We start from the raw sequence: 25,335 nt of genomic DNA on the forward strand, positions 1-25,335 counted from the left end.
TACTTACATGATTTTGTTAGCAACAAATTTCAGAAAATCTGTATGTCATGGAACAAAGACATCCGGACAAATGACAAAAGGACATTTCCAGTTTGCCTAGAGGGACTAATAGCTAAATTTCAGTTGTTTCAAGAGCAAGTATACAGTTCCTTAATTTGTTTAATATCCCTGCCAGCCTGTGCAGCTTCTACTTGGCTTCCTCTAGATCAGTGGTAAGAGTCACCCTTAGGAAACCCTGACGTTTGATAGGACTTGCTCTCCCACCTTCATTCTGTCTGAGATGCCATTTCTCCAGCAACAGTGAAGAGCGGAACCCGGTGGGGAGTCTTGATGCCTGCTGTTCTGCTTTCTGGACACCCACTCCTTACTTGATGCCCACTTCTCTGACTATCCATGGAGATTTAGTTACTGTCTTACAACTGAACACGTATGTGCGTTGCTTAGAGGAATGAAGTCACTGTAAACATCTATATGATCTGGGATTTTGTTTTTATTTTGAAATGGGAGCTTTTTGTCTACAAGTTCATTAAAAACTAAAAGCTGTTTCTGTAAGAAAAAAAAGATTTTTTTTCAAAAACAGGCACAAAATATCTTCCTAATAAATAAAATGGAATAGCTAGCAGAGTCATCAGCACATAGTAAGTGCTCAGTAAGTGAACACAGTTATGGTTAGTCAAGTAGGTACCAAGCCTACTTCGGTGCTAACTTGGATTCAGGAACTTTCCTGAATGCTGAGACTTTAGAGCTCTTATTTATGTCCCTGCAGCCACAGGAGGAGACTCATCATCTCACAAGGAAGACCAGAAGTAGGAGCAAGAGCTAACCATGTGGTTCTGTGGTCACCAGAGTCCTGCCCAGCGTCCTTTCTGTCCCACTATTTCTAACAAGCTAAGGTTTTCCTCGTGGTCACAGCATGGCTGCAGTTGCTCCAATCATTTTCTATGTTCAAAGGCCAGAGAAATGAATGCCTCCTTGTTGTGGCTCTATTGGAGAGGAAGAAAACTTTCCAGAAGTCTCCTTGTCTGCCCTGCTCTAAGATTTTCCCTCACATGGCTCATTGACTAGAACCATATCGTGTGCCTACTCTAAATCCTGTGCCTGGCAAGGAGTGTGGAAGTGCATACTTGGCTTGGAGCTGGGGGAGGTTTGGCTGCCTTTGAAGCTCAGGGCTCACAACATTCCAAAGCAGATGTGAGCTCAAGGAAGATGGGGGCACTTCTGCTGCGCTGGCTGACAGTGGAATCTGCCATCCTCATTAAGGCAACATTCTCCTTAGCATAGCATATGGGGAAAATTTCAATATTTGCATGGCATCCTGGGTAAATTACAGAGGGTTGAGCAACATCAATAGGAAGCATGGAGTTAATAACCATTATTTTTTTTCTTTTGCTTTTTTGAGACATGGTCTCACTCTGTAACCACAGCTGGCCTGGAACTCCTGTGTCTGCCTCCTGGTGCTAGGATTAAAGGTGTGTCCCTCCATGCCCAGCCGCCTTCCCTTTATGTTCTGAAATTCGGATAAGAAAAATAACATTCAGAGTACTTTAAATGATAACAATATCATCTAAACTGGGTATGGCTGTGTATACTTGTAACCTCCAGAGCTCAGGAAACAGACGCAGGAGGGTCGGAAGTTCAAAGTCATTCTCAGTTCCATTGGGAGTTTGAAGCCAGTCTGAAACACATGAGACCTTGTCTTTAAATACATATACACATACACACACATACATACACACATACATACACACATACATACATACATACATACATACATACATACATACATGAGACCTTGTCTTTAAATATACATACATACATACATACATACATACATACGAGATATCAGATGTGGCGGTATGTTTACCATTCAAGTTAGCACGGTGACCTGGGAGAATGGAGCCAATGAATGAGGCAGACTGAAGCCTCCTGCAACAGTCAGCTTTATTCAGAGCCTCGGACAATTCATACCTGATGGAGTGGAATCCCACGAGGAGAGTATGCAAAGGCAGGCTGTACTCAGCAAAAACACGTTTTCCCACAGAGACATATAAAGAAGTAATAGCCAGTTGTAATGAATAATCTGAAGTGAACTCACTCCTATCTGCTAACCCCCCCCCCCGGGGGGGCAAGAAAGCACAACCCAAGGACAATTCCAGGTCATTGAAGACACCAAGGTCACAAGAGCTGGTCTTGGTTTCTTGGAGCTTCCTCACAAGCATCCAGAATTCTCCTCATTCAACTCCATTCTTGGACCAAGTTCCAACAGTGGTACCCACTTTTAACTGCAGGATTCTGGAAGCAGATGCTGGTGGATCTCCATAGTTCAAGGCCAGCTTGATCTACATAGTATGACCCTGACTCAAACAAACAAACAAACAACAACAAAACCAAAAACCTACTAAGCGTTGAATTGAGTAGAGGTTCCCAGTAATACCCTCTAAAACTTTAAGATTAGAAATCCGACCTTGCTTCTCTCCACTTGCTTGCTCTATTCCAGGTTTTACCTTTGAAAATTTGATGAAGACTTTTTTTCAGCTAGGTGGTGGTAGTGCTTACCTTTAATCCCAGGAGACAGAAGCTGGTAGATCTGTGAGTTTTAGGCTAGCTTGATCTACAGAGTTTCAGGACAGGTCAGACTGCACCAAGAAACTCTGTCTTAAAGAAAACAAAAACAAACAAACAAAAAAAACCCCTCAAAACCAAAAACCCCAAGCTTCTGGGAAAGTGACAGCATCCTTATTCATATCTGGAATGTGAGCGTGGGCATCAGTACTAAGCCCTGAAGCTGCTACAGGGGCTCCTTAGGGGTAAGGGGATAGAAGTTGTGGGGTGGAAAGAGAAGCCTGTTGAGGCTTGGCCTGTTGGTATTGTGATCTAAGTGCAGTCCCAAGACCTGGTTGCTCCACAAGAGAGTCTGCACATAGACCCAAGTGACACTATGTGACCTTGCCCTCAAGTTATTTCTGATTGGTAAATAAAGATGCCAACAGTCAATAATTCGGCAGAAGAGACATAAGCAGGGCTTAAGGTTTCTGGGCTTGGGGTTGGAGGAGAATCTACAAGGGAAGACAGACAAAGGTGGATAGAGGAGAAGGCGCCATGGGGTAAGAAAATTAAAATAATGATAATGTGGGTTTGGCTCTTTGAAGTTAAGAGCAGCCCAGACAAACATAGCAGACTATATAAAAGTCTTACTGGCTGGGAAATAGATGTCATAGCATAGAGGATAGATATCTGCCCAGTTCTTGTGCTGATCAGGCTTATTATATACATAAAGGTTGCGTGTGTCTTTTATCCAGGAACTAAATGGTCAAAGGCAGGGTAGAAACCCCAGATTGAGATTAAATAAAAACTATGACAGAAGCCCATTCCGGGTGCACTGTCCAGAGCCTGCTCCGTGTCAGGTTTCACTGCACCTCCAGAGTCTGCCTCCAGGGTGAACAGTACCAATGGCTATGCAGCCCACAGCGACTACGGTGACTCTGGCTTGGGGGGTTTGCATGAAGTAGCCAGAGAGGGCAAATGAAAAAGCATGTGAAGAAAGTGAAGATTGAGAATGGTGAGAATTAGATTTATTTAGCAGAACTGCGTTCCAGCATGCTAATACATCTTTTATTTTTTTTTTTTAAAGTTCACTTCTCACTCTGGCTGCGTGATATAAGAACTGCTATTGTCCCATTTCACAGACAAGGAAAACTGAGGTTTTGCATGTTAAGTAACTAGCTCAAGACGTGAAAACTGAGGTAGAGGGTATTAAACAATTACCCTGAGATAGAGTAGTCAATGAATAAGTCACGATTTGAAGCTAGGTGGTTTGGTTCTAAGCAGGAGGTCTCAGTAACTTCTCTGTCTCTTGTGTCTGGCAGTTATTTCATCTCTCCCTAAGTAGGTCCAACCAAAGCCAGATGCTTTTCTAGTCTCCCGATCTTACCAATCTCCTTCTCGTGTTCTTGATCTCTTGGCTGCTCTTCAGTAGTAAACAACACCCAGGAGTCTCCTTGTTCTTTTATCCCTGGGTTTTTATTTCTACAGATCCACTGAGGCAAAATGGCCACTGCAAATATGGGGATAACTCTCCCTCAGGAGCTTTTCCAGGTCTTACTTCTGCAGGACCAGCAGGAATCTCCCTCTCTACTTACTCCAGGCAAAATGTCCTTACTAGACAGTTCCTTTCAGGTTAAAAACTCCATGTATCGGGGCTGGGGATTTAGCTCAGTGGTAGAGCGCTTACCTAGGAAGCGCAAAGCCCTGGGTTCGGTCCCCAGCTCCAAAAAAAAAACCAAAAAAAACAAAAAAAAAACCCCAAAAAACTCCATGTACCGTTATTCTTGGATTTGCTGTCAGTTTTCCCCGTGTAATCAATACATGAGATTTTCTATTGCTTTGTATCCTTTCCAGGTCAATTTGCACGGACTAATCAAACTAAATAAAGTCAATTTAAACATCCACGTGGCCAATGGGATCCACCTCGAAAGCTTGGAGTTAGAGGTCCTGGGAGCAATGCCCGGAAGCCCAGGTGACCTAAGGAAAAAATGCCCTTGCTGCTCTCCTGGAGTCTCGGGAGAATTTGGGCTTAAGATTGGGAAACAGGAAGTTCCTGGCAGAATGGGTAACTGCCATCTTTCGCCTTCTCCTCCTTAGACTTCATCCTCTTTCCTCGGAATGGCTGCTGTTAACCTACTGATGTCTGCTCTGACATGTCTTACTTTCTGGGAAGTTAAACACTGGACTCTTTGTCAGTGGAATGACTACCTGAGAGGAAGGGGATAGGGGAATAGTTTGTCTGGGGACATGGTTTGAGAAAGACTTCAGCTTCAGGGTGGCTAAGTTCATCATTGTGGACACGAAGGGAGGGAGAATACCATGGTGGCTGGAGTGGTCCACCTCACAGTAGACAGGAAGAAGAGAAGGTAACCAGGGGGGAAACATACCCTTCAAAGACATGACCCAGTGACCCACTTCCTCCAGCTAAGCTCCTCCTTCCACAGTTCTACCACTTACCCTATCCATCCAGTGTCTGGATCCACCAATGGATTACGTCATTGATTCAGAGCTCTTATGAGCTAACCCTCCAGGGAGACACACAGGGAAGTGTCCTCTACTAGTCTGCTAATTTTCAATCCAACTGAGCTGATAACTGTCAGGGATACTTCCCTTCCCTCCCCAGATTGACAAGGTGTTCTTCTCCAGAGCTCCCCCAGAACCTCCTATACTTACCCTGTCGGCTTGTTCATCCTCCTCAAGATTGTATGTCCTTGCGACCTTACCTCAGCCTCCTCCACTGGTTTCTAGTCCTCTCTTGCAAAGCTTCTGTTTCATAGACATTTGATTAATACTTAGTAAGTGAATGGATGGGGCCCTATGAGTGTAGATGCTCTCCCACCCCACATCCCTTAGGGTCCCTTTTCATCTCTATAAAAGAGATAGCCTGGCTTTCCTTGTTGCTGAGCTTAATTGGAGCACTCTCCCTGACTTCTCTCCTTTAATTAGGGGAATCCTGAAAAGTCAGGAAGTCTTCTTAAAGAGAGCCAGAGCACCCCACCTCTGCTTTGCTGACGTTTCCAGAGCCTGCTGGCTAGGAAAGAGCTGAGGAGGGAAGGAGTGCTACCCTACCCACTTCCCTAACCAGGTTTCTGCCAGGCCTTTTTTCCAACAATTTCCCAGAGATCAAGCCTGTGGCTGCTTCCTGCCCCCTGCTAAGACGGGCCTGGGGGTTGATGTTTTACTGTTCTCCAGTAGGCAAGCAGATTAACAGCTGCCTGGTCGGTAGCTGGAGGCCTCCTTTAAATTGAGAAGATTGGGGTAGCACATTCCACAAGCAGTTGGAAATGTCTCTGCCATCGGTTCTTATTACGAAGTTACTGTGGCTCTGGGCTAGACAAGGAATCCCGCAATGGTTTGGGTGTCTTTTGTTTCATGCAGCCCATAAAAACGCAGCCTGGCCTCTTGGTTTATGCAGATGGGCAGATCTGCGGTTCTGACAACCCGACTCTACGCGCTCATTAAGTTACCTGCCAGAGGAAATCGGGTGTTGTGTTTCGTTTTATAGCCCACCACACCCTCAGGATGTGCTTCCCACCCACCGACTTAGAGACTCCTGGTGCTCCGAGTGCGAGTGCGGGGTTTCCAGTGTAGTTCCCTGATTTGCTTCGTGGCTTCCCTCCATTAGAACTGCAACGGAATTGGGTGGCAGCCCTTTCTGTCTTCGAGATGGTTTTTATGGAAAAGAGGACATCTAAATCTCCCACAAAAGCGGAGTGCCAGAAACTGAGTCGTTGGTGACGTCGTGGCGCCTTTTTCTTTCTTTCTTTTTTTTTTTTTTTTTTTTTGGTTTTTTTTTTTTTTTTTTTTTCCGGAGCTGGGGACCGAACCCAGGGCCTTGCGCTTCCTAGGTAAGCGCTCTACCACTGAGCTAAATCCCCAGCCACCTTTTTCTTTCTAATTATGCCTGGGGACTCAGTCCAAACACGAAGGACAGATGGATTGTGGGACCCCAAGACTGCCTGTACAAGGAAGCTGCTGGTCTTGGAGGCGATTTCCCTGGTGTCTGCTTTGCAGGAGTGAATCCTAATGAGTCTAATGGGAAGAGTCCTCTGCTTGGGCTGGGGAAGGGAAGTGGTTTTTCCATTTCATAAAAACTCAGGTAGCTGTGGTCCTTTTGTCATCTTTCTCTTAGCTGTGGGCATAGCACTGGGCAAGAGCCCTTGGGCCGATATAGGTTATAACATAACCCAAACTGTGAGGTCGACGTTGAGAACTATGTGGAGACATTTAACACGGAGCAGTGAGGTGTCTCTGGGTCTGGAAGACGAAGAGGAGGAAGTGCTTAGGCAAAGACTTGGGGTACAATCTTCAAAGAAGCATGGCGAAGCTTGATGTCGTGGTGATGCTTTTAACCCCAGAACATGTGACACGTGAGGTCAGCCTGGTCTATAGAGTGAGTTCCAGGACAACCAGGGCTACACAGTCTCAAACAACCAAAAAGGAGGAGGAGGGTGCTGAGGGAGGAGGAGGATTGTTAAGGGAGGAGGAGGGTGGTGAAGGAGGAGGAAGAAGAGGAGGAGGAAGGTGGTGAGGAAGGAGGAGGGTGGTGAAGGGAGGAAGAGGAAGAGGAGGAGGAGGAGGGTGGTGAACTATTTATCCCACAACCCGAAGCAGTCCCGAGTGCTGTTGAGGACTGGCGAGGCGGGCTGGAGGTAGTCGGTGACCTTGTCCCAGCACATGGCAATAAGGCTCCCAGCTTTTCTGGCTTTGCACACGGCACAGAATCAGGACTGTGTAGCTGGTCCCTTCTGCATTCATATCAGCACCATGTGGCCAACTGTGTTTGTAGCAGTGGCCAAAGTGGGGGCAGATGCAGAGAAGGGCCTTTCCACGCACCCCTGTTAATTATGTATGCTCCGTAACCACTGAATTACAGAAGTTAGGACCATACTGCTGGAGCCTGGAGCCTGGGCCTGGGCCTGGGCCTGAGCTTGCTCACCTCCAAGGAGGCAGGGTAGCTGCCAGCTAGCACAGAGCCTTCACATGAGAGGGCCTGGGTCTTGTTTGTCGCCCTCCTATATAACCCCTGCAACCACCCAAAGTGACTCCTTTTTTTTAATGAATTTTTAAATTACGCATATGTGTCTGTATCTGTATGTATCTGGGCGTGCGCACGTTACTGCAGGTGTCTCAGAGGGTCAGAGGTGCTAAGTCTCCGCGGAAATGGAGTTCCAGGCCGTTGCGAGTCACCCTATGTGAGTGCTGGGAGCCAACGTTGGGTCCTCTGCAAAGAGCAATAGGAGCCTTTAGCTACCGAGCCGTCTCTCCAGTCACAGTGTGATTTCTTATTCTTGCACCTCTTCACGTAGACCACTAATTACTCCAAACACCAAGTTTCCTGTTAAACTGGACATAGGTGTGTCTGATTGACAACTGAAAAATTAAAAGGTACACACCAGAGAACCAGAGCTGGTGCCCCTACCCCAACACAGGGGTGTGAGCCACCTCTTAGACCCCGCTCTCTGCATCGGCAATGAATCTCCAGGTAATGCTGGTGCTCCTGGCCAGGGACCACACTTTGAGAAACATTGACCTCTGGATGAGTGATGGAGGATGCTTGGTTGCAGAGGAAACAGCAGTGACTGATGACTGCCTGCTCTGTCTTCGCTTGTTCACTCTCAATATACTTCCCAGAGCCATTAGTGTCCTGTGTCATTCATCCATGGAAGGAGCCTGTTTTTACCCTACAGTTAGAGCACTCACTGTATGAGAGAATTATCAGCTTTTAAGAGCCCAAGGTTTTGTTTATGTGCTTGTTCGAGTTAAACTTTATTATTATTATTATTATTATTATTATTATTATTAATTTTTTACAATAAGGGCATCATGTACTTAATGCTGGTCTCAAACGTGCTATGTATCCAAGTCTAACCTTGAACTACTGACCCATCCTCCTCCACATTGAAGGTGCCCAAGTGCTGGGACCACGGGCATGTGCTATCACACCCAGCATTCATGTGGCTGTTAATTATGGACAGGAGAAGATGTGTGGTTAAATATTATTTCATTTTGAAAAGATTTCTTCTGAGGACACTGAGAATGGGCAGGGAGGACAGACCTTCAGACTCCAGGGAGGACACATCTTCAGACTCTTCGTCTCCTACAGAAAAATTGCTCTTGATTTTTTTTCTCTCTCTCCATTTCAACACTTGAAAAATAACACTTAAAGTCAGGCATGGTGAGACATGCTGGTAACTGCAGCTTTCTGGAGGCAGAAGAATCCATGTGAGGCCTGGGCCAGCCAGTGACATAGAGCAAGACCCTGCCCAAAGAAGAAAGGAAACAAACAAGAAGAAGGAGGAGGAGGAGGAGGAGGAGAAAGAGAAGGAGGAAGAAGAGGAGGAGGAGGAAGAGGAAGAGGAGGAGGAGGAGGAGGAAGAGGAGGAGGAAGAGGGAGAGGAGGAGGAAGAGGGAGAGGAGGAGGAGAAAGAGGAAAAGGAAGAGGAGGAGGAGGAAGAGGAAGAAGAGGAGGAAGAGGAGGAGGAGGAAGAGGAGGAGGAGGAAGAGGAGGAGGAGGAGGAGGAGGAAGAGGAGGAGGAGGAAGAGGAGGAAGAGGAAAAGGAAGATGAGGAGGAGGAGGAGGAGAAAGAGGAAAAGGAAGAGGAGGAGGAAGAGGAGGAAGAGGAAGAAAGAGGAAGAGGAAGAGGAGGAAGAGGAGGAAGAAGAGGAAGGAGAAGAAGAAGAGGAGGAAGAAGAAGAAGAAAGAAGGAAGTAACATTTAAGGAGCTGGGATGTAGGTTGGTAGAACACTTGCCTAGAATGTGGGTACCACCCTCAACACCATAAAACAAATAGAAAATGAATTTTAAAAAATTAGTAAGAGGAAACCGGGAAGGGAGATAATATTTGAATGTAGACAAAGAAAATATACAATAAAAAATGAAAAAAAAGTAAACTTGAAATAATACTTGAAACTAACATAGTAAGTGTACACACAGAGAGAGAGAGAGAGAGAGAGAGAGAGAGAGAGAGAGAGAGAGAGAGAGCACACACACAGAGCACATATAGACACAATACACATGAAAACACATGAAAAGGCCCTGGGTTACTTTCCTATGTTGAACCCCTGACAATAATGTTTATGCATTCTTGAGATTTTCCAAACATATTAGTATAGCACATACACTACACATAAGTGTGCACATGCACACGCTTCAAAAAATAATTTTAACTGACACTCCTTAGGCACCTTCGCTCCAGCACATCCATTCCCGTCTTCATGGTGAGCCAGCACAGCTTGCTGAGCCCGTCCTCTGGAGTCTCTGTGCTGCAGAGTTTTGCACTTCTGGACAGTGTTGGGATGTCTTGATTATTTTGGCAATTATCTTAAGATTTTTCTAAAATTGGAATTGTTAGGCCAAAATTTTGAATAATCTTGTTTTGGCAAATTGCATTATAGAGGGTGAACCAGTTTTTACCCCTTCAACAATGCACAAGAATGCGGGTACTAAGTGGGGTGTGGTGACCAATGCCTATAGTCCTAGCCTCGATGACAGGTAAGATGAGATTATGAGTTTGAGTTTGAGGCCATCATAGACTACTGCGAAAACTCTTGTCTTAGCCCTAGACCTAAGCCCTAAACAAAACAGAAACTCAGAACGCCAGTGTTTCCCTATGTGTCAGTCTCTGTGTGAGGTCAACCTTTTGAATTTTTGCCCAATAACTAAAAAATATTGCAAATATGGATCTATACATCGTCCTTCTGTCCTGGTGAGTATCATTAAACATTGTTTTATATCTGTATATCATTTGCATTTCTTCTTAGTTTGTCATCTCCCTGCCCTGAAGAAAGACTTTTATTAAGTATGATCACACACACACACACACACACACACACACACACACACACACACACACACACACAAAGAGAGAGAGGGAGAAACAGAGATAGAGACAGAGACAGAGAGAGACCATCGACAAAGTAGAGGGAGTCTCAGGAGCACCAAATTCTGTTTATATTCTTTAAAACCATTTCTCTCTTGGTGGTCTAACTTCCCCTTATATTTCCGCAAGTTCTTTGTAGGCTTAGGTTTTTCAAGACCTACTTTAATAAGGGTTCTCAAGTCCTTCAATCTGCTGCTGGCCTACCATCCAAAGGTAGGGAGAACAGATGGTAAATAGAACAAGGCGCTGTTTAGAAGTAGTCCTTTGGGGTGATTCCCATCTGCATTGCTAGGACAACCAGCAGTTCAGGTCAGTGGTGTCAGGATACCAACAGTCCAGTTCTAAAGTGTCACCAAAAGCAAATCAGTAGCAGAGACATGATCCAGCAGAAACAGCCAGGCCTTTTCCAAATCGGCACAAGTCAGTGGGAGTGATCAGAAGCAGCCAGAATTCCAGGGGAAGCTCTCTACTGAGCCTCTCTCCACAGAGTGAAGATCAGCAGAGACCACAGAAGCACAGCTAGCTATGCGAGCCCCGTCACTGTCTGTTGGGTCCTATTTATACTCTCTCCAAATACCATGTGTCCTCTCATGGGTCTGCTTCAGCAAAACATCACATGACATAACCAGGAAGTTCTACCTTAGGTCTTTCAGGCCAGAACCAGTTTTTTCTTGCCATGGAAGCTGTAAAAGCTTTAAGTATCTTTTTATTTCATCATTTTTATTTTCATTGAAAGTGTTTTATGACATGAGTGTGTGTGTGTGTGTGTGTGTGTGTGTGTGTGTGTGTGTGTCCACTGGCTTTGGCCTTTTTCATGTGGGTTCTGAAGATCCAACATTGGCTATCAGACTTAGCGTGGAAATGCTCTTGCTGACTGAGCCATTCAGCTGTCCCCTCTTGGTGTCTTATTATAAGTATTTTTGGTTTAGTTTCCCATTTGTTTTATATTTTATTTGCATGCCCATTGATTTTCTGCATTCTTTCACCGACTCTAATAATTTTAATATTGATTATCTTTTTGTACAATCTGCAAATAATTTCGTTATCCATTCTTTGTGCTCTCATTTCCTTTCCCTATCCAGTTGTAACTGTTAGAACTTCTAGAACATTGCTAAAACAATAAGGAAGGCAGTGAGCATCCATCCAGCCTTGCTTCTGACTAAATAAGAGGTCTTCCACAGTTTCCTTTGTTTAGTATGATTGAGACTTGGTTTAATGATTCTGGTTTATTATGTTAATAAAATAAGGTTTTGTTGGAAGTTGAATAAAAAGTTAAAAATATTGTTGAATAATCAAATGGCCTCTCGACATTCGTGCACACTTGCACATGAGCATAGAAATACATCGACATTACTGTCTGAGCTATGGGGTTCGGATCTTCACAGCAATCCTAGTTTTTGTCTGTGCTCGATCTGTCACAGGTTGAAAGACGTGACTGTAGATTTCTCATGACTGTCTTTCGTTCATCTGTCCTTGTACTGCACTTTATAATGCATTCTGAAGCAACACCATTTGCAGAGTAAAGAGATACTACCTTGAGTGGGGCATGGTGGTGCATGCCCAGCTGGTACCTTGAGGTGGAGGCCAGCCTGGGCCACATAGCCAGATGGTTCCGAGGAAGAAACAATACAGACCATCAAGCGAGCTGAGGGGCATATGCCTTGGATCCCTGCACTGAGGAGGCAGACCTCTGGGCGCCCATGGCCAGACTGCTTCACATTGTCTTCCAGGCTATGCGAGCCAACCAGTGAGAATCTGTCTACAAAAACAAAACCAACAAAAACCTCCAACCAAAGCAACAAATGGGAATAAGAAAAAGAGCTCGCTGAACTGTAGGCGTATTAGGAGTAAGTACTCATCTTTGCCTTAGGTAGTGTCATGTCTTGAAGTTTTCTCTGATTATATATATACATATCGAGCATGTCAAAATATCAAAAATATAATTTTTCAAGATAGGGTTTCCCTCTGTAGCCCTGGCTGTCCTTGAACCTGCTCTGTAGACCAGGCTGGCCTCCAACTCAGAGCTCTGCCTGCCTCTGCTTCCTGAGTGCTGGGGTTTGCACTCTCAGCTTTGCACTTAAGGTTATTTTTATTCAACTGAATGTTTTTCTTTGAAATAAGAGTTTTCCCGTTTGCATTCACCCATGAAATATTTTTAATCTTTGCTTTGGTGTCTCATTTTGCGCTATATATTCGGTCCTTCATTTTTGTTTTCTGTCTTTTATCTTTTGCTTTACAGTTTTCTTTCTTTTTTGACTGTGCTGAGGGGATACACTTTCTCCTAGTTGCTAAGACTGCTATTCTGTTTTTTGTTATTCTAGTGGCATTCTCAATAACTTTTAACAGCACACTGAAAGTTCTTCTTGATTTGTCAACTTTAAACAAGATATTTTGGCACCTTGATGGACAGCAAAGGAAGGAAGGAAGGAAGGGAAGAAGGGAGGGAGGGAGGGAGGGAGGAAGGAAAAAATCAATTTAACAGGACTTTTTGCTCCCATGGCTTCCTGCTGTTAAGGTACCCCACCCCCTTTCACCTCCCTACCCACCAGCATCACCGCCATATTGTGAATACTCATTGCCACCATTAACTTGGCTCTTCATGGCACTGAGAGCGCAAAGCTGCTGTTTCCACATTGGCTTATCTGTTTGCTAGCCCTGTTTCCTTGCTAAGCTGTTGCAGGCTTTGGGAGACCGGAAAGAATTGACCGAAACTACATAGAAAGAACAAGAGCTGCCTTGGAAATCTCTTCCCGTAGGAGTCTCACTGTGCCAAGGACAGACACACCAGTCCCCCATCACAGTGGCCCACACCTCCCAAGGTCGTTTCAAGATTGCAGACACCCTTAAAACATATCATGATGGGTTTACATCCTAACACCGCGCAAGGGTTCACACAGAAGTGGAATATGAATGACACTTTTTAGGGACTTCAATTGCTATCACTCACTATCTTTTAAATGATAGCTTCAATAGCTTTCTTAAAACGTACAATTTAAAATCGTCGCTCCCTATGCCCATGACTCTCTACAGATGTATTCTGAATCTCTGGACCTTCATTGAGGAAGAACTCTGAGAGGGAGGATGCTTGTCACTGTAAGTTGAGAAAGTGACAAACTCGCAGTCACTTAGGATGGCAAAGAATTGATTCCAGAAAGAAATCTGTTTCCTGGCAACCAGCTCAGTCCTCCCTGAAGGGCACTTTGAAGGAAAGTTCAATCAATGCGAGGGTCAAATGTTTTCTTTTCCCGGCGTCCATTTTGCATGTAATGACTGCCCTGTGTGGATTCTGCAGGGTGTTCTTCAATTGTTCATAAGATCTAAGGCTCTCCAGGACAAATGCATGGGCTGTGGGTGAGAAATTACTTCAACTGAGTTTATTGGCATTTCTTAGAGCATATGAGTTCAAAGAAAATTATTACAGGTAAGAGCTCTGTCCGTTGAAACAGCACTGTATGGATTACATAGTGATATATATGTTCAGAGAGACATCCAAGAAAACCTCGTTCACTGGTTCCAAGGACTGGTCCCTACCATGGGTCGGTAAATCTTTCTACTAACCCGACAGCCACCTGCTTGGCCCTGATTATTTTTTCAATCTGACTGAATTGTCTCTACTATAGATATATGAGGCAGAGAGAGGATGCTGAAGTGAAGGGGGATCTTGCTCTGAACCTGGATTTCTTCTGGCCTGAGAAAACTACTTAACACAGGCAAACCTTGCATAGCTTGTCTAAGCAGGTGTGGTTATACTGTACTGTAATGTTAGAAGGTTGGTGCAAGCTTAGACGGTAATCTGAGGTTCTGGTCAACTTTGAGGTTGAGTAGCTGTCATGAGAGGTGTCTTGACTCTGGGACTGAGTGTGCCAAACTGGACAATCTATGTTTGATTCCCAGGACCTGCCCACAATTAGGAAGGAAAGAGATGATTTAAGAAGATTATTCTTTGATCCCCCCACATGCACTATGGCGCGCCCACACGCACGCACACACACACACACGCGCACACACACACGCGCACACACACACACACACACACTCATACACACAAATACATAAATAATATGTACTAAGTATCTTTGAAAATAAACATAAATATTTAGATGGTCTTATAACATTTTAAGGGGTAGAGGGGTGGAGGGTTAAGACAGGGTTTCTTTTGTGTAGCCCTGTCTGTCTGTCTTGAAACTAACTCTGTAGACTACGCTGGCCACAAACACAGAGTTCCACCTACCTCTGCCTCCTGAGCACTGGGATTCAAGGTGTCACCACCACTGCCTGACTTTGATTCCCTTTCTAAAGTGATTTAAATGTGGATGAGCAATGACGCATACAAGAAGACAATTTTACTTCCCTGCTCAGGAGCCATTGTACAAGTGGCTGTAACTCCTCTACCTGTCCCTCATCCCTCCTCCTGTGTTCCTTCTGTCCCTCATCCCTCCTCCTGTGCTCCTTCTGTCCCTCCTTCCTCCTCCCTGCCCCTTTGGTCCCTCCTCTTTGCTCCTTTGGTCCCTCATTCCTTCCCCCTTCTCCTGTCCCTCATCCCTCCTCCTGTGCTCCTTCTGTCCCTCATCCCTTTCCCCTTGCTCCATTGATCCCTCCTCCCTCCTCCCTTCTCCCTTCTTCTTCTGTCCCTCATCTCTCCTCCTTGCTCCTTCTGCTTCCACCCCACCTCTCCATGTAGATATTTTCTTTCTCTGTTCCTTCGAGTTCCTCCACACTGTTGACTGCCTGGGTTAGCCTGGTTTACATCAGACAGGACGTTTTCATGTGCCTGTTCCTGTGTTTTGTTGTTACCATTCCTTCTCCTCCTCATTTGACTGTCCCACACATGGGTGGTTAGCACTACCAGTTTTCTCACCCACCTCCGTGCCCACAGAGAAATTCAGCCTTTAGAGCCGAACAGGCAGTGATGCATCTCGAGTTGTTGTGCAAGGTAGAAACTGAGCAAGCAGGCAAACCAAAGAACATGGCCTTTTGCTCATGAAAGAGACAAGGGCAAGGCAAGAAGATCATCAGTGTGACATCGGCCTGGGCAACATTGTAAGTCCTTACCAAAAAGTATTTTAAAACAGTTTTAAAGGGAAGAAGAAAAGAAGTAAATAGGGGTCCAAATTCTAAAGATTTGAGTTTTTCTGTTGTGAGTTTAAAAACATAGTGAAGTCACATGTATGCTGGGATTGTAGCCCAAGATTTACTTAATTAGCAGGAGAAATAAAGATTTAAAACACAAGAGGGAGATGAAACTGAAAAATCTGTTAGAAGTATTAATCTTAAACAATTCAATTTAAAACATCAGTCTCTTCATAACTAAAAGTGCAAGAAAATGAAATTAGAAGTAGAATAAGAGAAAGAAAAAATTTAAAATACTCAATTTAAGGTAATTAACGAGCATCTAAAATTTGTTCAAAATCATTTCTCTCTTCTTGTATATATGCTGGTTGAACAACTGGACATTGGAGGGAAGGAAAAAACCCATAACATAGTAAGTAAATCAAAGAATTCAAGAATGTGCTATGTACCATGGTCAAGGGAGTGGATGTTGGGAAGTTACTGGGAAGTCTGTGAGATATGGAAACCTGGAGAGGGACTGAATGACCGGAAGCCAACTTCACAGATTCTGAACAAAGAGCAAAGGACTGCTGATCGTCTTTAACAAGAAAGGAACCTCCACACAGAGGCTGGTGTTCTGCTGTTGACGTTGAGAAAATCCTTGGGAAGGTGAGAGGAGGCATACTGGCTTCTGTCTGGCTTCTGTTGGCTTCTCTCTGGTTGTCTTTTAAAATGTGAACACCCGCTCACAATATTGGTTTGGCTTTTTCCCACTGATGGCTGACTTGGCATTCGTATTTTCATTATCGTTGCATTTACTGTGCATCTTTCCCAACTCTGAGGTAAGCACAGGAAACCCTGTCATTCTGTCTAGTGTTGGACCCTGGGGCAGTGAATAAAGCCTGGCATATTGTAGGTGTTTTCTCTGGATATAGACAGAAGAATAACTAATCATACTATTTACGGGACGAAAGTCTTCATAAAAAGAAAAGTACTATACTTCAAACTAAATGCAGTCAATAGAACGCACACATATCTATGTTCCCTTCAGAAGCAATTTCTGAGAAGCTGCCAGAGAACACCCTCTAGCACAGTGGTTCTCAACCTTCCTAATGCTGTGACCCTTTAGTTCTTCATGTTGTGGTGACCTCAACCATAAAATTATCAACCCCAGAGAAAAACAAAAGACCATACTTTTTTTAAAAAGCAAAGGAAAAGGAAAGAAGAAAGAAGGAAAGGAAGGAAGGGAGGGAGGGAGGGAGGGAGGGAGGGAGGGAGGGAGGGAGGGAGGGAGGGAATGGCCTGAGGATGCAGCTCAATTACTTGTCCTTGCTTAACACACATGAAGCCTGGCTTGATCTGCAGATCTCACAGAATGGCTGTGTGAGACACACCTGTCATCTCAGCATTTGGGAGATGGAGGCCAAAGGATCAGAAACTCAAGGTCACCCTCTACTGCACTGTGAGTTTGATGCCAGCCTGAGATTCACGAAACTTTGTTTCAAAGGAAGAAAGAAAAGAAATGGAATGAAATTATAGTTTTTGTGGAATTTCTATGAATAATCGTTATAAAACCATACTGAGCAGTTAAGGAGGGTAGTAAGAAAGGGAGAGTATTTAATATATGGGGAAAGGGAAGAAGAGGAGGAGGAGGAGGAAGAGGAGGAGGAGGAGGAAGGGGAGGAGGAGGGAGGAGGAGGAAGAGGAAGAGGATGTGGAAGAGAGTATAATTCAAAGTTTATGGAGTTTATCTAAAAATGATTTTCTTTTTAAATAGCATCAAAGTTAGGCGTGGTGGGACAGCTTGTAATTTCTTAACAGGAAGTTAGGGCACGAGGATCGCAAGTTCAAAACCTTCTTGGGCTACAGAGTGAGTTTGAGAACAGCCTGGCCAGCTTACTTAGAACCTGTCTCAAAATGAACTGTAAACTGAAGAAGGCTGGAGAGATAACTCGTTTAATTGACCTGTATGAGCTTCTAGCTTCAATCCCTAGGTAGTGTAGCAGTGCGGCAGAAACATGTTGCTGCCAGGTATAAAAGTAAAGGCAAAGAAACTGTTAAAAGTTGACAGTGGCCTTTGGAAAGGGGGCTAAGGGTACAAAATGGAACAGTGTGGGGGTTTCCATTAAAGCCTGTAAGTCTTGCCTTTCTAAGTCGTGTCCATATGTTATATTTTGATAAAATGAAAAGCAATGGCTCTTAGTTATTTTCAAGTTTTTAAAATAATAAAGTTTTTTTAAAAAAGAAATTAACAACGGGAATTTATGCTTTCATCAGTAACACAAAGGAAGGCTACCAAGGGTCACACAGGGTCACACGTGCACACTTTCATCACAGAGTGTGCTTGATGAATGAATGAATGAGCGAGTGAGATATGTCATGAACTTCTTTAGAAATCAAGACGTATCACTGGTGTCCTTAGGGAGCCGAAGTCCTGTGCCAGAAAACAGTTTGGGAAACCTCACAGAAGATACGTGATTGTGCCCCACTACAATAGAACATGGGTTTCTGCACAGTTGAACCTATTACATAGTGTAAGGCTGGCAAAAATTGCTCATTTCCATAGCGCTGACTCCACAGATTTAAACAGTCCTGAATGGGGAATAGATATGCTGCTCTTAATAAATGTCTAGTTAAGGTATAGTTAATACAGTTAAATGTGAACGTGTATAAATGATATATTTTAATAGCATTCAGAGCACATTTTCAGGATTGAGATAAATGCGAGCTTAAAAAAAAAGAGCCTCTAAACACATTGCCTTAACACAGTAAATGATAAATTACTGAAGAAAACTGTTATTCTGCAACGTTTTGAAGATTAAGTAGAATATGAGCGAAATTAACACTGTGTGTAAGTGAAGCTGTGACTGCATCGTGTCAGGGAGGCAATAAAACTGCGAAGTGAAAGAGTTAGAGTTTTTTATGCCAGAGAAATGGAAGCAGTTTTCATTTTAATTGTTTTTCTTTAAATGGATTGTTTCTGTAATATACTATACTCTTTCCAGTTCGCAGATGTTCAGGAGGGATGGAAGAGTTATAAAATATTCTAATGTGAGCTTTTAGAATAGCTTTTTTGGAGCAGGAAGAGAGGAGCCTATGGAACTCAGAATTTTTAGAGTACAATAAAGCATTCACAGTGCAAATTTAGCGACTCCCATTTTGTGAGATGGAAAAACAAATGGCCTCTTAACATTTATGCCATGCTTGGCCTTTTAGCCAAATAAATTAGTTTCATTTATGGTCCTCGGTCTCGTCTTTGCGGGTTAAGTGTCTGCAGCATTCTCTTCCTTCTCCCACACCACAGTTCTTTGTTCCTGGCACTCAGAACCCGCCTGTCCTGCAACTGTCCTCTAACCATGGCTTTGGCTCTGTCTCCCCTGACCTGGATAAGTTTGCAGTGCTAAGGGATGAGGCTCCCATGGGTCCTGTGCTTCTGGTCATAGTTTAGGACCCTGTCCCTGTCCAGGGGCTAGGCAGGGGCTCAGTACCGAACCAGGGATGTTGTGCCCCTCGTCCATTCTGAACTTGGTTTTTCTCACATCCTTTTCATCACAGCTTCTTCTCCAAAGCCCTTCTCTCTCCACAGTTCTTCCAAAGCTATTTGCATCCTCTGGAACGGGAACTAATGCTCCCGTGAATCCTCCCCACAGTGTGTTCTGGTTGTGGAGGTGTTGGTAAAGGAAGGGTTTGTTGTTGCTATTGTTGTTTCTTTTTCGTTTTTGTTTTTACATCTGAGCACACGATGCTCCCTAATAGAAACATGCTGAGAGACAAGGGAGAGGAATTCATGCTGGGTGGAGTGCCGTTCTAGGGCAGCACTGCCTTAAATGCCATTTTATTCATCCACTCATTCAGGAACAACAGAACCACATCTGAGTACCTGCTATGTTGCTGAACGAGTGGCTTGGGGTCTGTAAGAAGCTTCCCAGCTGGTGAGCAAAACATCCACAGGACAAGCTGCTGGGGCGAATTCAGCCATGGGCTTAAAGTATCACAAGCAGGTTAAGATGATGCAGAGGCTGTGTTGCCAGATTTCTCACTGATTGGCAAGCACATGAAGCAGCTGCAAGGAGGAGAGATAGGTTTCCATTTAGAATTTCAGCCCATGATTGTTAGTGCAGTTGCTTCTGACCCGAGGCTGAACTTCATAACAGGGGCTTTGGAGAATATGTGATGGGAGAGGCTGCTCACCTCATAGCAGCCAGGAAGCAGAGAGAGGGGAAAAACAAACCCCGAGGAACCATTCCTGGACCTGTGACCCATCTCCTCCGGTCAGGGCCAATCTCCTAACATTTCACTCAGCAACTGCTCACTAGCAGACTGATAAAGTTAGCACTTTCATAATCTAGCCACGCCTCAACGGTTAGATAACCAGGAATCAAACCTTCAACACGTGCACATTTTAGGGGACACATCATAAACAAACCATAGCAAAGCAAAAAAGCAGCTTTCTGCCCAGAAAGAGCACAGATGGAGCCTTAAGAGGAGGGGCTGGGACAAGGAGGGTAGGGTGTCTACAAAACAGGTTGTAGGCTAGGGAGAAGACTGTGCATACGCGCGCACTCACACACACACACACACACACACGCACACACACACACACACACACACACACACACACACCTTAAAACTAAGTAAATCTTGATAGGGAAGGGAGGAAGAGAGAGGGAGAGAGAAGGAGAGATGTGTGAGGTGGGGTACCGAGGGAGGGAGGGAGGGAGAAGGGGGAGGTGAATGAGGCAGGAAGTGGGTAATGAGACAGTTCAAGGATGAGATTAGAGTTAGAGAAAAAAACCCAGAAAATTTATGTAGGCACAAAAGGCACCTGGCCTAGCGGGAAAATGATGGCGTGAGATTTGTATGTGGACAATGTTAATGCTTCAGAATAGATTGGAGAAACGCATAAGCATTGTGGGAGAGAGGGATCCACTCCAGATCCCTCCCATATCTGAGTGAAATTGGCTCTTCCGGGAGTACCGGTGTATTCTGTGGACCCACATTCGGTATTGTTGAGTATCTCATCAAACATAAATATAGCTGTTTAGAAAGCTCGCTAGATTTTTCTTTTGGCGTTATCTCTAATTCCTCGGTAAACAGCTCATCCTAACCTTCTGTCTCCCGGAAGTGGCCTACCCTCCAGCCCCTCTGCGGATGGGAGAAGAAACACTGGGAGCCGACCATTGCTTAGTGTAAAGGTCTCGCTTTCAGCCAGAGTCAAAGCTACATCTGAGGTATGAAAATGTGCATAATTTTGAATGGGAAAGAAAAGCTACTCATCAACTGCACTTTAAAACTATCACTGAGAAAGACACAGCAATTGAATGGGAACTGAGGGGAAAACACAGACCCAGCTTGCATCCCCCCCCACCCGCAGGAAAGTTGTCTTTTCTTTGGTTTTGAAATTCCATCAGCTAAGCCAGAAGGTTGGGATGACCTGCCCTCCTCCCTTCCACAGCCCAATAAAAGCAGATTCTTTGTGGGAAACATCATTTGGGGATATTTTATTTTATATCAGCTATTTGGGGGTGGGGTCAGTCTTCTTATCCTTCCGTGCTGTTTTCATCCTCGGAGATTTGTTTTTTGATTCAACATTTGGTTTCACTGGGCAAAAATGAATGCTATGAGTTGGAGAGAATTCCTCCTTCCCTCTCTCCCACTGCCGCTCTCCCTCTCTCTTCCCCTCTGCTCTGCCCATCCTTACTTTTCTAGTCTCTCCCTTCTGTCTCTCTTCTCAGAAAACTATTTCGTTGATGGCATTCAAAGCGCTAACTGTATCTCAATGTTAAAGTTGTATGAAATAAAGTTTTGATCATAATCTGAGCACAGCCCTAAAGTGGCTGCTGAGAGCTGACCGGTTCTGCCTAGTAGGTCAGAAGAGATCTTGGCCACATAGAATTTATGGCCACGAAACCTGTCTAGCGTATGTGGATTCGCCTAGGTCTTCCCTATGTGCACATCTTCTTTGGAGCTACGTAAGGATAGATAAAATGTTACTTTGGTTTCAAATTAGAATGAGAATTCCTTGCTTAGTCAGGTGACAAAGTTTAGAAATATGATACATGTGAGGTACCAAATAACCATGTCAAACTGGCCTAGTGTATGAAAATGTAATCTCAGAAAAATTAGTGGGTAGGGGAGGCTACTAGGCTTATGGGCACAGTGGGTAAAATGTTTGCCCACACTAACAGGAGAACTGAATGCTGATGCCCGGTAGCCATGATAAAAGCTAGGTATATCTAACCCAGCACTGGGGTGGAGTCAGGGAAGCAAGGCAGGTACTTGAAGCTCATTGGCTGGCCACTAGCCAATCAGTAAGCTCTGGGAGATTCTGTCTCAAAAAAAAAAAAAAAAAAAAAAAAGGCAAGAGGACCGGTGAGGCAGTGGCTTAGCAGGTAAAGGGCAATTGCTACCAAGACCGACATCCTGAATTTGATTCCTGGGTCCTAGATGACAAAAGGAAAACCCTGACTCTGCCCTCTGCCCTTCACTCGCACACATGGCGGCTCACATCTGCATCAACATCCACAGAAAGTTAGTAAATGTAATGAAAAAATAAAATGGAGAACTGTAGAGAAAGACACCCGGGGAACTCGGACCTCCACATACGTGCACAGGTACACATGTACTTACTGTGCACACATACTCACATGAACACACACACATACAACACACACGAGAGGAAAATTAGACAGGGTTGTTATATTAGGCATAAGTGCTCTCAAGGGTTATGGTGCTTCATACCTATAACCCCACTGCTGGGGAGACTGAGGCAGGAGGCTGGGCTAGAGTCTCTCCTCAAATAAAATTTGAAAATGGAGCTGGCATTATAGCTCTGTATTAGAGTGCTAATATTAACTAGCATGTGCAAGGCCCTACATTCAATACCCAAAAGTGCAACGAACACACAAGTGCTTCGCACAAAAAACAAAAAACAAAAAAACAAAAAAAACATTAAATGTCTTATGCTAATGAAGTATTAAAAGATTAACTAACAGGAGATGCGGAAATTTTCCCCACGTGAAAATTATGATTCAAAAAAAGCGACAAGCATGTCACCATAGATTACTTTGCAGAAGTATTTCTTCTGTATATGCCAGAATGCATCTGCCATTGGGATCATTTGAATGCATCCAACACACTGAAAACAGGTACATGAACAGGTAGTGCAGCGTGCAGCCAACAGCCAAGAGGTGCTTGGCAGAAGGCCACTGGCATGCATTTACCCTAAGTTCTTTCTTGCCTGGCTTCCCATCATAATCAAATGGGAAATTAAAAAAATAAAACACAACCCCCCCACCCCCCGGCACCCAGTCATTCCATCTGAACCTATGGGAATAAGACTCAAGCACTAGCATTTCCCAAGCTCCCTAGCTTATCGTGACGTGAGCCTGAGGTTGACTGTCACCGTGATAGAACAGTGCATCTCTAACTCTAGCACACATGGACTCACTGGACGGTCTTGTGAAGTGGAACTTAGGATGCAGTTGGTGGATCCCAGAACTCTGCATTAATTTCCTTCTTTCTTTCTTCCTTCCTTCCTTCCTTTCTTTCTTCCTTTCTAAAGATTTTGTTTTACTTTTTTTAATTATGTCAATATATGTGTCTGCATGAAGATATGCATACATGAATGCAGCTACACCCTGAGGCCAGAAAGGGGTGCCAATCCCCGAAGCTGACGTTACAGATGGTTATGAACCACTTGAATTGGGTGCTAGGAACTGAATTAAGGTCATCTGGAAGACAACTGCTGAACCATCCCTCCTGGCCCAAGACTGGATTTCTAAGAGGCTCCGGATGGTACTGATATGGGGATCCTTGGGTTGCAGGAAGTGGCATGTGGAGAAATTTTTGGACAAATTCTATTTCCACCCTAGAAAAGATATCCCCACATGTTGTACCACATCTAAGAGGGACAGTGTCCAGTGGTCTTGGCAGTTCTTAGGGCATCTCACAGGCACTCACAAAGCATTTCTAGTTAATCCATGGCCACTTCCCTCTCTTCTTTGGTTTAAATGAGACCCTGACATCTCCCCAGCCACAGGACCCACAGAGAGTCCAATGGTAGCCCCAGCCAGGAGACAATTCTAGGTAGAAGACACAAATCCTCAGAGGCACTGAATAGCTCAAGAAGTTGGGTGTTGCCTTCCCTGTGCTTTCTTTCTTGGGAGAGCCCTACAAGTCATAACAAGAAGTCATCCAAGGGGGGCTGGGGATTTAGCTCAGTGGTAGAGCGCTTACCTAGGAAGCGCAAGGCCCTGGGTTCGGTCCCCAGCTCCGAAAAAAAGAACCAAAAAAAAAAAAAAAAAAAAAAAAAGAAGTCATCCAAGGACTCGCCTCACCAGAGACAGTTCTGTCTGAATCCCGACTCACGTTCAAGCAGGAACCACAGCCTCAAAGAGCAGAGACAGTCTGAGAAAACAAGGAGTGCATGGAGGTAGGAGGAAGAGTTCTGTAGAGGACCAGAATCATGGCTTCCACAGCAGTGGGAACACTGCCAGTAACCTTTGACCCTCCAAGACAGGGAGGGCTGGGAGCTCTGGCTGTGTGTGAGTTCAGAAAAGGAGGATATTATTGGTGGGCTCCCAGACTTGGTGTCCACCCTCCAGGGGTTCTGGTGTGGCTAGGAAGCTATGGTATGGAGACAGATTTCTCACCAGCAGGATCCCGAATGTAGAAGCACCCCACCCCAGAACAAACCTCTCTCCGACCCTCCTCATTGTTTTTCCAGGTTCCATTTTTCTTCTCTCTATTCACCTCCCCATCATATGTGTGTGTTATATATTCATTAAGTATAACACATCTATACCCCCTGCTACTGCTAAACACACAATAGTCTTTGCTTTGCCAAGATGCACGGTTGTTACTGTTAGTTGAAGTGCTACTGGGTGACAATTCTAGTGTCCTTCAAGAAATACTGAGAGTCAAACAGTAGGTTCTGGAAAACTTTAAATGATGCCACACTTCCCGGCCATTGTGTACATGTATCTCACTCTTCAGTGAGATATACTTCATCTGTTCTTTTCTTAAGAATAGATCTCTCAAATAAGCATCTTCTGATTCCTAAGTGCCAAGGAGACATCACATTGTCCATTCCGTATCCCTTAGTTTGTAGGGATAGTAAACGTAAACCCAATTATCTAGTGAAGTTTGGTCACAGAAAAGCAAAGACATGCGGGATCGCCACATCTACACTGTAGGTGTATGGCAAACATTTCCAAACATACAAACTACATTAATTCTGAGCCTTCCATTTATGAATTTTCATTAAATAAAGTTCCCATATGTTTCCACACAAGAGCAGTTGTGTCAGAAGCTAAATTGTGGGCAATGTGAAGACCCTCACTTTGCAGCCATTTTAAACCAGAAGGTCTGAATTTAACTGCTCTTTTAAAAACTGATTTTATTTTTATTTATGTATAAGAGTGGAATGTCTGGACAGTCTGTTAGCTGCCCCAGCCTTTGCTCAGGTCCAGGAGGGACATCTTGAGACCTAGACTCTGCTGTTGCTGAGGTCCCTATGGGATAAGGGCCACGGTTAAGCCTACCGTGGGCAGAGGCTCACTGGTCACCAACACTGTCTCCAGAACTGTTGGAGTTATCTAACTGGTCTAGTTGGATTATTGACAAAGCATCCTTTAATTAGTGGTACCTTGAAAACATATCAACCACCTACTTCATTTATTGCAAATAAAGAGGCAAATGCTTGCCCAGGAGCTACCCAAGAGACGATAGAGTTGAGACCATATGAAGTGCTCTTGGCCTGTTGTCCATCATTCTTCTGCTCTCAGATCCAAATTAGGGAGAGTGCATATACTTCCATGAACTTGTCTGTCAATGTGTTAATTGCTAAAACATCAC

The sequence above is a fragment of the Rattus norvegicus genome, chromosome 4 (assembly GCF_021556685.1).
Source record: "Rattus norvegicus strain SHRSP/BbbUtx chromosome 4, alternate assembly SHRSP_T2T, whole genome shotgun sequence".
Taxonomy (NCBI): Eukaryota; Metazoa; Chordata; class Mammalia; order Rodentia; family Muridae; genus Rattus; species Rattus norvegicus.